The following is a 15,163-nucleotide window of genomic DNA, read 5'->3' on the forward strand; positions in this document are numbered from 1 at the left end:
TCCAGCTTTATCCATGTCCCTACAAAGGACATGAACTCATCCTTTTTTGTGGCTGCATAGTATTCCATGGTGTATATGTGCCACATTTTCTTAATCCAGTCTATCATTGTTTGACATTTGGGTTGGTTCCAAGTCTTTACTATTGTGAATAGTGCCGCAATAAACATATGTGTGCATGTGTCTTTAGAGCAACATGATTTATAATCCTTTGGGTATATACCCAGTAATAGGATGGCAGGGTCAAATGGTATTTCTAGTTCTAGATCCCTGAGGAATCGCCACACCGTTTTCCACAATGGTTGAAATAGTTTACAGTCCCACCAACAGTGTAAAAGTGTTCCTATTTCTCCACATCCTCTCCAGCACCTGTTGTTTCCTGACTTTTTAATGACGGCCATTCTAACTGATGTGAGTTGTTATCTCATTGTGATTTTGATTTGCATTTCTCTGATGACCAGTGATGATGAGCATTTTTTCATGTGTCTGTTGGCTGCATAAATGTCTTCTTTTGAGAAGTGTCTTTTCATATCCTTTGCCCACTTGTTGATGGGGTTGTTTGTTTTTTCTTGTAGATTTATTTGAGTTCTTTGTAGATTCTGGATATTAGCCCTTTGTCAGATGGAGAGATTGCAAAAATTTTGTCCCATTCTGTAGGTTGCCTGTTCACTCTGATGGTAGTTTCTTTTGCTGTGCAGAAGCTCTTTAGTTTAATTAGATCCCATTTGTCAATTTTGGCTTTTGTTGCCATTGATTTTTGGTGTTTTAGACATGAAGTCCTTGCCCATGCTTATGTCCTGAATAGTATTGCCTAGGTTTTCTTCTAGAGTTTTTATGGTTTTAGGTCTAACATTTAGTCTTTAATCCATCTTAAATTAATTTTTATATAAGGTGTAAGGAAGGGATCCAGTTTCAGCTTTCTACATATGGCTAGCCAGTTTTCCCAGCACCATTTATTAAATAGGGAATCCTTTCCCCATTGCTTGTTTTTGTCAGGTTTGTCAAAGATCAGATAGTTGTAGATGTGTGGTATTATTTCTGAGGGCTCTGTTGTGTTCCATTGGTCTGTATCTCTGTTTTGGTACCAGTACCATGCTGTTTTGGTTACTGTAGCCTTGTAATATAGTTTGAAGTCAAGTAGCGTGATGCTTCCAGCTTTGTTCTTTTGGCTTAGGATTGACTTCGCAATGCGGGCTCTCTTTTGGTTCCAATGAACTTTAAAGTAGTTTTTTCCAATTCTGTGAAGAAAGTCATTGGTAGCTTGATGGGGATAGCATTGAATCTATAAATTACCTTGGGCAGTATACCCACTTTCACAATATTGATTCTTCCTATCCATGAGCATGGAATGTTCTTCCATTTGTTTATGTCCCCTTTTATTTTGTTGAGGAGTGGTTTGTAGTACTCCTTGAAGAGGTCCTTCAAATCCCTAGTAAGTTGCATTCCTAGGTATTTTATTCTCTTTGAAGCAATTGTGAATGGGAGTTCACTCATGATTTGGCTCTCTGTTTGCCTGTTATTGGTGTATAAGAATGCTTGTGATTTTTGCACATTGATTTTGTATCCTGAGACTTTGCTGAAGTTGCTTATCAGCTTAAGGAGATTTTGGGCTGAGACAACAGGGTTTTCTAGATATACAATCATGTCATCTGCAAACAGGGACAATTTGACTTCCTCTTTTCCTAATTGAATACCCTTTATTTCCTTCTCCTGCCTGATTGCCCTGGCCAGAACTTCCAAAACTGTGTTGAATAGGAGTGGTGAGAGAGGGCATCCCTGTCTTGTGCCAGTTTTCAAAGGGAATGCTTCCAGTTTTTGTCCATTCAGTATGATATTGGCTGTGGATTTGTCATAGATAGCTCTTATTATTTTGAGATACATCCCATCAATACCTAATTTATTGAGAGTTTCTAGCATGAAGGGTGGTTGAATTTTGTCAAAGGCCTTTTCTGCATCTATTGAAATAATCACGTGGTTTTTGTCTTTGGTTCTGTTTATATGATGGATTACGTTTATTGATTTTCATATGTTGAACCAGCCTTGCATCCCAGGGATGAAGCCCACTTGATCATGGTGGATAAGCTTTTTGATGTGCTGCTGGATTCGGTTTGCCAGTATCTTATTGAGGATTTTTGCATCGATGTTCATCAGGGATATTGGTCTAGAATTCTCCTTTTTTCTTGTGTCTCTGCCAGGCTTTGGTATCAGGATGATGCTGGCCTCATAAAATGAGTTAGGGAGGATTCCCTCTTTTTCTATTGATTGGAATAGTTTCAGAAGGAATGGTACCAGCTCCTCCTTGTACCTCTGGTAGAATTCAGCTGTGAATCCATCTGGTCCTGCATTCTTTTTGGTTGGTAGGCTATTAATTATTGCCTCAATTTCAGAGCTGTTATTGGTCTATTCAGAGATTCAACTTCCTCCTGGTTTAGTCTTGGGAGGGTGTATGTGTCCAAGAATTTATCCATTTCTTCTAGATTTTCTATTTTATTTGCATAGAGGAGTTTATAGTATTCTCTGATGGTAGTTTGTATTTCTGTGGGATCAGTGGTGATATCTGTTTTATCATTTTTTATTGCATCTATTTGATTCTTCTTTCTTTTCTTCTTTATTAGTCTTGCTAGTGGTCTATCAATTTTGTTGATCTTTTCAAAAAACCAGCTCCTGGATTTATTGATTTTTTGAAGGGTTTTTTGTGTCTCTATCTCCTTCAGTTCTGCTCTGATCTTAGTTATTTCTTGCCTTCTGCTAGCTTTTGAATGTGTTTGCTCTTGCTTCTTTAGTTCTTTTAATTGTGATGTTAGGGTGTCAGTTTTAGATCTTTGCTGCTATCTCTTGTGGGCATTTAGTGTTATAAATTTCCCTCTACACAATGCTTTAAATGTGCCCCAGAGATTCTGGTATCTTGTGTCTTTGTTCTCGTTGGTTTCAAAGAACATCTTTATTTCTGCCTTCATTTCATTATGTACCCAGTAGTCATTCAGGAGCAGGTTGTTCTGTTTCCATATACTTAAGTGGTTTTGAGTGAGTTTCTTAATCCTGAGTTCTAGTTTGATTGCACTGTGTTCTGAGAGAGTTTGTTATAATTTCTGTTCTTTTACATTTGCTGAGGAGTGCTTTACTTCCAACTATGTGGTCAGTTTTGGAATAAGTGCAATGTAGTGCTGAGAAGAATGTACATTCTGTTGATTTGGGGTAGTGAGTTCTGTAGATGTCTTTTAGGTCTGCTTGGTGCAGAGCTGAGTTCATTTCCTGGATATCCTTGTTAACTTTCTGTCTCGTTGATCTGTCTAATGTTGACAGTGTGTTGTTTAAGTCTCCCATTATTATTGTGTGGGAGTCTAAGTCTCTTTGTAGGTCTCTAAGGACTTGGTTTGTGAATCTGGGTGCTCCTGTATTGGGTGCATATATATTTAGGATAGTTAGCTCTTCTTGTTGAATTGATCCCTTTACCATTATGTAATGGCCTTCTTTGTTTCTTTTGATCTTTGTTGGTTTAAAGTCTGTTTTATCAGAGACTAGGATTGCAACCCCTGCCTTTTTTTGTTTTCCATTTGCTTGGTAGATCTTTCTCCATCCCTTTGTTTTGAGCCTATGTGTGTCTCTGCACGTGAGATGTGTCTCTTGAATACAGCACACTGATGGGTCTTGGCTCTTTATCCAATTCGCCAGTCTGTATCTTTTAATTGGAACATTTAGCCCATTTACATTTAAGGTTAATATTGTTATGTGTGAATTTGATCCTGTCATTATGATGTTAGCTGGTTATTTTGCTCGTTACTTGATGCAGTTTCTTTCTAGCATCGATGGTCTTTACAATTTGGCATGTTTTTGCAGTGGCTGTTACCAGTTGTTCCTTTCCATATTTAGTGCTTCCTTCAGGAGCTCTTGTAGGGCAGGCCTGGTGGTGACAAAATCTCTCAGCATTTGTTTGTCTGTAAAGTATTTTATTTCTCCTGCAGTTATGAAGCTTAGTTTGGCTGGATATGAAATTCTGGGTTGAAAATTCTTTTCTTTAAAAATGTTGAATATTGGTCCCCACTCTCTTCTGGCTTGTAGAGTTTCTGCTGAGAGATCCACTGTTAGTCTGATGGGCTTCCCTTTGTGGGTAACCCGACCTTTCTCTCTGGCTGCCCTTAACATTTTTTCCTTCATTTCAACTTTGGTGAATCTGACAATTATGTGTCTTGGAGTTGCTCTTCTCGAGGAGTATCTTTGTGGCGTTCTCTGTATCTCCTGAATTTGAATGTTGGCCTGCCTTGCTAGGTTGGGGAAGTTCTCCTGGATAATATCCTGCAGAGTGTTTTCCAACTTGGTTCCATTCTCCCCGTCACTTTCGTGTACACCAATCAGACATAGATTTGGTCTTTTCACATAGTCCCATATTTCTTGGAGACTTTGTTCATTTCTTTTTATTCTTTTTTCTCTAAACTTCTCTTCTTGCTTCACTTCATTCATTTGATCTTCCATCACTGATACCCTTTCTTACAGCTGATCAAATTGGCTACTGAAGCTTGTGCATTCGTCATGTCATTCTCGTGCCATGGTTTTTAGCTCCATCAGGTCATTTAAGGCCTTCTCTACTTTGGTTATTCTAGTTAGCCATTCGTCTAATCTTTTTTCAAGGTTTTCAACTTCTTTGCGATGGCTTCGAACTTCCTCCTTTAGCTTGGAGAAGTTTGATCGTCTGAAGCCTTCTTCTCTCAACTCATGAAAGTCATTCTCCATCCAGCTTTGCTCCATTGCTGGTGAGGAGCTGTGTTCTTTTGGAGGAGGAGAGGTGCTCTGATTTTTAGAATTTTCAGTTTTGCTGCTCTGTTTTTTCCCCATCTTTGTGGTTTTTATCTACCTTTGGTCTTTGATGATGGTGGCATACAGATGGGGTTTTGGTGTGGATGTCCTTTCTGTTTGTTAGTTTTCCTTCTAACAGACAGGACCCTCAGCTGCAGGTCTGTTGGAGTTTGCTGGAGGTCCACTCCAGATCCTGTTTGCCTGGGTATCAGCAGCAGAGGCTGCAGAACAGCGAATATTGCTGAACAGCAAATGTTGCTGTTTGATCGTTCCTCTGGAAGTTTCATCTCAGAGGGGTACCCGGCTGTGTGAGGTGTCTGTCTGCCCCTACTGGGGGATGCCTCCCAGTTAGGCTACTTGGGGTCAGGGACCCACTTGAGGAGGCAGTCTGTCCGTTCTCAGATCTCAAACTCCATGCTGGGAGAACCACTATTCTCTTCAAAGCTGTTAGACAGGGACATTTAAGTCTGCAGAGTTTCTGCTGCCTTTTGTTTGGCTATGCCCTGCCCCCAGAGGTGGAGTCTACAGAGGCAGACACGGCTCCTTGAGCTGCGGTGGGCTCCACCCAGTTCGAGCTTCCCTGCTGCTTTGTTTACCTACTCAAGGCTCAGCAATGGCGGGCGCCCCTTCCCCAGCCTTGCTGCCACCTTGCAGTTTTGAACTCAAACTGCTGTGCTAGTAATGAGCAAGGCCCTGTGGGCATGGGACCCTCCGAGCCATGTGCGGGATATAATCTCCTGGTGTACTGTTTGCTAAGACCATTGGAAAAGCGTAGTATTTGGGTGGGAGTGACCCGGTTTTCCAGGTTCCGTCTGTCACAGCTTTGCTTGGCTAGGAAAGGGAATTCCCTGACCCTTTGCGCTTCCTGGGTGAGGCAATGCCTCGCCCTGCTTTGGCTCACGCTCAGTGCGCTGCACCCCCTGTTCTGCACCCACTGTCTTGACAAGCCCCAGTGAGATGAACCCAGTACCTCAGTTGCAAATGCAGAAATCTCCCGTCTTCTACATCTCTCACACTGGGAGCTGTAGACTGGAGTTGTTCCTATTCGGCCATCTTGGAACCGCCCTATAATTCGTTATAGAGTCTATTTCCCTACGCACTTGGATATAGCTTCTGGCACCGAACTGTGTTGTATTTTGAGTTAACAATTATTTTTACCATCAGATATTATATCCAATCTCTGCTTAGTTCATAATTATATCTAATTTCTGTTTAGTCCATGATGAAAACACCCCATTTTTATTGTTTTGTTTCCAGCTTTTTTCTTTTCTATTGAAGTGTCCAACATGGATTCCAGCTTACAAATACTTTAAATTATTCAGTCTTTCTTATGTTTTGTTTTTTAAAGTTTTTTTATATGGAGTCACTTTAGCATCATTATAACTTTTGTCTTTTATCATTTCTTTGCGTGTGGTGACTATTTTTCTAAAATTTGAGTTGAGTGTTGACCTACTTTTCCAAATACTCCCCTTTCTGTAAAAAATATGTATTTATTAGGCAAGTGTCCCTCTAGGGAAATTTTTTACTGGATTGTAGAATGTTTAAAATGTGGTAACATAGTGATTCCTTATATTTAAATGTCTTTGAGTTTCCAATGCCACTATCTTTTTGCTACAAGTTTTATTTGGTAATTAACTGGCTTTAAAGACAATTTTAATATAACTTCTTATTTTATTGAAACAAAGCCAGAAAACACAGCATTTATCATATTGCTCATTGTTTTCATTTGTGTGTGTGTGTGTGTGTGTGTGTGTAGTCTTCCTTTATTGGTTACACATTTGCTATTTATAATTTAGTTTAAAATTTTATGAATTTTCAAATTGTTGTGTGCAGAGATCTCTGTTTAAAGAAAGGTGAAAATTTGTCTTTATGGTGGAGGCTGCAGTGCAGAAAAACTTTGTAAGTTATGCATACTGTATAGCCAAAAGCACAGAAAGAAATTTTGTCTGAAAATCTGGAAGGATTTATATGTCTCCATGGGGTGGGGTGGGGGGAAACCTCTATCAAATACAAAGAAGTCCAAACTTCCACCCAGCAAATTACTGTTTCCTTCACTCTCTAAAAGTCCAAAAGTTTATGTCTCTAAATACTCTTTCCACAGAGAAGGCACACACACATTTTCCTCATGTCTGAGTAGATACAGAATCCAACCTCTCTCAAAATACTAAAACAATCATCAGACAAATGCAAGCAGATATGCACAGATACTTCCAGTTTGTCAGCTTAACTAATTTATCTGTGTAGTAGGAGCGGGTCTCATCTGTGCCTGGATGATTATTTAATAAGGCAGAGTAGAATTGCCAAATGTGTTTGGAAGCCATTGGGAGAACCATGAGTTTGTATTTAGATAAGGGTCAATATCTCCGTCCTGTGCTGTGACAGATGCAGCCATCGAAGAGTCAGGTATTTAGGGTCATTCATGACGGGGGTCTTGATTCGTAAATCAACTGAAAGCTCAACAGGACTTGAGACTATTTCCCTTAGTAAGTATAAATTTAAAGTTGTAATTGTGAATTAAACAAACCAGAAAAATTGAAAAAGGCATTGGCTGATGTTTGGGAAGTGAAGTCAATGTGCCAAAGGATCCTGTGGGGTAGGAGAACCTGGGCATGGGGAGGAATTATGTGAGAAACTGGAAGGAGAGAAAGCACAGTGAAAAGGGGTACTAGTCAGGTAAAACCTGGCTCAGGTGCGTCCTCTCAAGATGAAAATGTTTGAGGATTTGAGTTTGTGAGATAGGCTGAGCTAAGTTTAAATTCAAACTTTTATGACAAATAAATTTGTCATATCACTAAGCTTTTTGAAGCTCAGATCACAGCATTTGCTGAATGGGTAAAAAAACCATAAAGGGCAGGGTTACTGTTAGGATTAAATAAGTGAAAATATGTAACCATAAGCTCAGAGTCATGTTTAATACATCTTTATTTGACTCCTAATTGTAGACTTCAGGTTCCAAAGGGTGAGTTAATCTTACTTCTATTCTTAACATATTATTATATACCTGTCAATACATTTAATTATTAACCATGTTTTAGGTGGGGACTGTATAGATTAAAATCACTTCACATATATAAATCATGAAGTGTGTAATGTTGAGTAATATAGGGTAAAAATTTCCAGCTGCTGCTCCACTAAAATATCAGATGGACCAACTAGTTTTTCCCCAACCCCTTCACTGTATATTTTATCTTTGGGCCTTAAGGGAACTGTGGGACATAACACAATTATGGGAATTGTGGGAGTCTGTGAGTGTGTGTTGTCTGTGTTTTATGTGTTCAGTGGGTGTTTGTCTGTGTGGGGAATGTGTGTGAAACAAGTATTTTTTAGACTTTAGCATGAGCACCACCATTGTTGTCCTGTTACTAGTTCAATACTCAACACCTCTGAAGATATATTGAGTCCAGAAAGACACAGGCCCCACCCAGGTACACAGAGCTCCACTCAGCTCTGTCCTTCCTATTATGTAAATATGAATGAGCATCCAAGGGCCACTTGATATTTGAGAACTTCCTCTAGTGTAACAGATGGAGAAGAATTGATTATAGAAGACAAAGCATCTATTAAGAATATATATGTATATATACACGTTTGTGCATACATGTATTGTTATGTGTGTGTATATATGTGAATATGAGTATATGCATGTGTATTAACTGTCAGTGATAAAGGTAGACACTAAAGTGGTAAGTACAGTTTTAATCAATAATATACTACTGTAATAGGGAAAAGGGCCTGTCATAAAGTGAATTCAACTTTGATTTGTGCAATGGTGACTAGGTGTTTTAAAGGGAGAAAGTGACAGTAAGCAAGGGGATAAGTGGGGATTCAGTAGAGTCAGGGAAGTGAAAACTTACAAAGGGTTGGTAAGTGTAAGTGAGAGTAGGCAGCTGTGCCTGCTAGCTGGCCATTATGGAAGTTAGAATTCTGTTCTCCCACAGAGACTGAAAGACAGAGGCCTTTTGCTTCCTCATGATTTCATGTCAAAGGAATGATTTTCAGAGACTTGAGAAAGATACTCCTGATGTGTAGCAGACACATGTACATCTCAGAAAAGGGAATAAGAAGGTCTCACAATTGTTTATCTTTTTTCGATAAACCCTGTAAGAAAGGGAAGTCAGGGGCCTATAGTCAGTTGTTGCCAAGACAAAAAAAAGAATGAATTCTTTTGGCAGCCTTGAGCTTTCTGAGGCAAGCACTATAGAAACTACAAAGCAACTAGCTAATGACTTCACGATATGATCAAAACTTCACATATCAATATTAACCTGAATGCAAATGGTCTAAACACCACACTTAAAAGTCACAGAGTGGCAATTTGGATAAAAAAACAAGACCCATCTGTCTGTTGTCTTCAAAGGACCCATCTCATAGCAGCACTCATAAGCTCCAAGTAAGGGGTTGGAGAAAGATCTACCATGTAAATGGAAAAAAAAAGCAGAAGTCACTATTCTTATGTCTGATCAAACATACATTAAACCAACAATAGTAAAAAAGAACAAAGAGGCCGGGCGCAGTGGCTCACACCTGTAATCCCAGCACTTTGGGAGGCTGAGGTGGGCAAATCATGAGGTCAGGATTTCGAGACTATCCTGGCTAATATGGTGAAACCCCGTCGCTATGAAAAATACAAAAATTAGCCAGGCATGGTGGCAGGTACCTATAGTCCCAGCTACTCGGGAGGCTGAGGCAGGAGAATGGCATGAACCCGGGAGGCAGAGCTTGCAGTGAGCCGAGATCACGCCACTGCACTCCAGCCTGGGTGACAGAGTGAGACTACGTCTCTTAAAAAAAAGGGGGGTGGGGCATTATATAACAAAGTGTTCTATTCAACAAGAAGACATAACTATCCTAAATTTATTCACACCCAACATTGGAGCACCCAGATTCATAAAGCAAGCACTTCTAGGACCTATGAAAGGACACAGACAGCCACACAATAATAGTGGGGGCCTTAAAACCCCACTATCAGCATTAGACACAAATTCTGGACTAACACAAATTCTGGACTTAAACTCAATTCTAACAAATTCTGGACTTAAATTCTAACAAAATTCTCAATTCTAACAAATTCTGGACTTAAATTCTAACAAAACAAATTCTTCAATTCTAACCAATTCTGGACTTAAACTCAATTCTAAGAAAACTAACACAAATTCTTGACTTAAACTCAACAGTTGACCAATTGGACCTAACAGACATCTACAGAACACTCCATTCATCAACTCTAGATTATGCATTATTCTTATCTACATACAGAACATATGCCAATATTGATTACATGCTTGGCCATAAAGCAAGTCTCAATAAATTTTAAAAAATCAAAATCTTATTAACCATATTCTTGGACCACAGTGCAATAAAAATACAAATCAATACCAAAGATCCTCAAAAACCATTATGAACAGTTCATGCACACAAAGTAGAAAATCTACAGGAAATGGGTAAATTTCTGGAAACACAATCTCCCAAGATTGAATAAAGAAATTGAAACTCTGAACAGACCAGTGTCAAGTTCTGAAATTGAATCAGTAATTAAAAGTCTACCAACCCCGAAAAGCCCCAGACCAGATGGATTCACAGTCAAATTCCACAAGATGTAACAAGAAGAGCTGGTACCAGTTATACTGAAACTCTCCCAAAGAATTAAGGAGGGACTCCTCCTGAACTCATTCTGCAAAGCCAGCATCACCCAGATACCAAAACCTGGCAAAGACACAATGAAAAAAAGAACACAGGCGAATATCCCTGATGAATATAATGCAAAAGTCCTCAACAAAATACTAGCAAACCATATCCAACAGCATGTCAAAAAGTTAATTTATCATGATCAGGTAGGCTTCATTCGTGGGATGCCAGGTTGGTTCAATATATGCAAATCAACAGATGTGATTTAGCACATAAACAGACCTAAAAACACCACATGATAATCTCAATGATGTGGAAAAAAGCTTTTGATAAAATCCAACACTACTTCATGATATAAACCCTTAAGAAACTAGGCATTGAAGGAACATACCTCAAAATAATGAGAGCTATCGACGACAAACCCACAGCTAACATCATAGTGAATGGGCAAAAGCTGGAAACAGTCTTCATGAGAACTGGAACAAGACAAGGATGTCTACTCTCACCACTCCTATTCAACATAGTACTGGGAATCCTAGCCAGAACAATCAGTCAAGAGAAAGAAATAAAAGGCATCCACATAGGAAAATAAGTCAGACTATCTCTCTTTGCGAATGTTATGATTATACAAAATGAAAGCCCTAAAAACTCTGCCTGGGACTGATAAAAGACTTCAATAAAGTATCAGGATATAAAATCGATGTAAAAAAATTAGTAATATTTCTATATGCAAATAACATTCAAGCTAAGATCCAAGTCAAGAATGCAATCCCATTTACAACAGCCACACAAAAATACCTAGCAAAATAAGCAGGGGGGTAAAGGATCTCTATGAGGAGAACTACAAACATTGCCGAAAGAAATCAGAGATGAAACAAACAAATGGAAAAACATTCCATGCCCCTGGATTTGAAGAATCAATATCGTAAAAATGGTCATACCGCCCAAAGCAATCTACAGATTCAATGTATTCCTTTCAGACTGCTAATGGTATTTTTCACAAAACTAGAAAAAACTTCTAAAATTCATATGGAGCCAAAAAAGAAGTCAAATGACCAAAGCAATCCTAAGCAAAAAGAACAAAGCCAAAGGCATCACGTTACCCTACAAACTGTACTACCAGGCTACAGTATCCAAAAACAGACACATGGTACTGATATAAAAACAGACACATAGACCACTGGAACAGAATAGAGAACCCAGAAACAAAGCTGCACACCTGTAGCTATCTGATCTTTGACAAAGTTGACAAAAGTAAGCAATGGGAAAAGGATTCCCTATTCAATAAATGGCACTGACACAGCTGGCTAGCCATATGCAAAAGAAGAAAACTGGACCCCTTCCTTTCACCATATTCAAAAATTAAGATGGATTAAAGATTTAAATGTAAGATCTCAAACTATAAGAATCCTAGAAGAAAACCTAGGAAACACCCATTCTGGAAATTGGCCTTGGGAAAAATTTTATGACTAAGTCCCCAAAAGCAATTGCAACAAAAATAAAAATTGACAACTGGGGCCCAGTTAAACTAAAGAGCTCCTGCACAGCAAAAGAAACTATCAACAGAGCAATCAGACAACCTGAAGAATGGGAGAAAATATTCACTAACTATGCATCTGACAAAGGCCTAATACCCAGAATCTATAAGGAACCTAAACAAATGAGCAAGCAGAAAACAAATAACCCATTGCCATTAAAAAAATGGGTAAAAGACATGACAGACACTTTTCAAAAGAAGACATGCAAGCAGCCAACAAACGTGAAAAAATGCTCCACATCACTATTCAGAGAAATGCAAATCAAGACCACAATGAAAGCCATCTCAAACCAGTCAGAATGGCTACTATCAAAAAGTCAAACAAGAAAAAAAGATGCTGGTAAGGCAGTGGAGAAAAGGGAATGTTTATACATTGTTGGTGGGAGTGTAAATTAGTTCATCTACTGTGAAAATCAGTTTGGAGATTTCTAAAAGAATCTGTAACAGAAGTATATTTTCACCGAACAATCCCATTACTGGGCTTGTATCCCAAAGAAAACAAATTGTTCTACCAAAAAGACACATGCACTTGCATGTTCATTGCAGCAGTATTCACAACAACAAAGAATAGAATCAACCTCAGTGCTCATCAGTGGTGGACTGGATAAAGAAAATGTGATACATAAGCACCATGCAATACTACACACCACAGAAGAGAACAAAATCATGTCCTCTGCAGCAGCACGGATGCAGCTGGTGGCCATTATCCTAAGTGAGTTAATGCAAGAACAGAAAACCAAATGCCACATTTTCTCACTTATAAGTGAGAGCTAAACATTGGGTACTCATGGAAATAAAGAAGGCAGCAGTAGAAACCAATGACAACTAGAGGTGGGAGGGAGGCAGCAAGGGTTGAAAAACTAACTATTGGGTACTGTGCTCAGTACCTGGATGATGAGATCATTCTTAAAAATATTTGTTATTATATTTGAATATAAATATTAATTAATTTAACTTTCTAAGCATACCCTTCCACTTTATCCCAAAATATATCTATTAACTTTTAAAATATGAATATATACTGAGGTCAAAAAATGATGCTCTAACTTGTGATTTATAACGGTTGGGAATATAATTTAAAAAATTGATAAAGTCTTGATTGAAAACTGCTTGTATTTTTAAAGTGTAACTATTTAGAGAATAAAATAGGAATTGTTCAATTATTAATTTATGAATATTTACAGAGCATTATACTGAGAAATGTAGTTGGATGATGCTTCAATTTGAATAAAAGATTAGGCTCTCAAGTACAGCATTTCTTTGACTGATAATGAGAAAGAATCCAAACTCTCTGTGAAAGGAAAGAAAGTCACACATTTCTTGACATGTTGCAGGATCTCCTATATTCTTTATATTTGAAGGAGTTTACCGTGAAGAAGCTGACTGCTATGAACAGCATGTGAAGGTGGAGGAATTCCAGCCCAGTGAGGAGCTCCCCTGAACCAACTGGCCTCAGTGACCCTCAGAAGGAGTCAAGGTGGGTATACGCAGCCTGGCAGCCCATGAGGCCCAAGTGGAGGGGAGGGAGCAGCACGGCTTTAAGACCCACGTCCACTCCTGAGAAGAGAGCAGCAGGATTTGGTGCTTCTCCAAGCAGGTTTAGAAAAGCCCCTTGTGATGGGCTCTGCCCAGTAACCATGGGTCCAGCTGCCACATACAAACCCCAAGGGACACCCCAACATTCTGCCTGGAACCCTACTAGTAGCTGGCATTCTGGATTGGTCAATTTTATGGTCACAGACAGGGGAAATTTGTGAATGAAATATACTTATCTCATGACCTCTTCTACAGACTGCACCATTTTTGGCATCTCCTCCTTTGCCTCTTATTGCTTGGAGAGTTTGGATCTCTCTTTCAATTCTCAAAACAGAGAATTGAATTCCTCCATCAGCATCAAGTTGGTGCTCCTCATTTTTTTTTTTAAGTATCCTAAGTCTGGGTATATTTAAAGACTCTATCTACCCTGACATTCTCTAAAGATAATTCAATCTCTGCAAACTCCTTACTGGTAGCACTAAGCTTGTTAGTGAATTGGCATTTCTTTTCAATCTGTGAATTTAGTGTTTCCACAGTTGTTTCCACGCTTTACACAAAGTTGACCCCTAACAGACTGAACAAGCCTCAATAAAACCATGAGACCCACCAATAACCCGATGAGAGGCAAACACACCAGTGTCTCCACCTGGAGTTTGTGGACAGTGAGTTGTGGACTGAGATCATGTGGCAGGAGCTCCACCACCACCTTGCCCAGCTTCTGAAGGGTCAGTCCAGGGCCCAGGTCCACAGAGGATCTCAGACTCTCCATGGCACTGCAGCCACCACAGAGCTCTGCCCAGTAACCGTGGGTCCAGCTGCCACAACAAACCCCAAGGTACACCCCAACATTCTGCCTCGAACCCTACTAGTAGCTAGCATTCTGGATTGGTCAATTTTATGGTCACTGGCAGGGGAAATTTGTGAATGAAATATACTTATCTCCATTACAATTTGATGATCATTCTCCTTTCCATCTTATTGTTTTATCTTAACACAAAATTAAACTATAGTGAAATGTGCAGATGTTATCTGTCAATGACTTTACAGATTTTTATAACTTTATATTCCTTACAGTATCCAACAGCCCTATTAATATATGGATCATATCAGCACAGAAAATCCCCTCTGACATTTCAGACAGGCCCACCCACTCTACCACACACAGCCCTGTTTTGATTTTTATTTTATACATCATTTTTGACAGTTCTTCAACTTCATAAAAATTACAAAAATCACATTGTACACCTTCATGTGCGCCTCTTTTACTTGAAAGTGACTATTCCACAGATTTTCAATCAGTGGGTGTTTGTACATGCTAGGCGGGCTGTGGAAGGAAGTCAAATGGTCTACAAATGAGTTATTTTGATAGTCTCAGGTTACACATCCAGGTCTTACAGTCCTCCAGCTCAGAAGATTGTTTTCTTTACAATGTAATGGAGAAACATTCTTCTTAGTATGTTTATTTTTTATTTGATGACTTACAAAAATTGATTTTTTGTAAAACAAGAGAGACTTAAATGACATTAGGTCCCCTACTCCATTCTCTTTATAAACCGATTTTCATTTACTTGCTGTATCAGTTCTCAAGATAGATATTATTATATTATCTAGTCATTTTAGACTAAAACTTTACTAATTTATATTCAAACTCCTGTATATTAGGGATGGGATAGATTT

This window comes from Pan troglodytes, chromosome 17 (genome assembly GCF_028858775.2).
Source record: "Pan troglodytes isolate AG18354 chromosome 17, NHGRI_mPanTro3-v2.0_pri, whole genome shotgun sequence".
NCBI lineage: Eukaryota > Metazoa > Chordata > Mammalia > Primates > Hominidae > Pan > Pan troglodytes.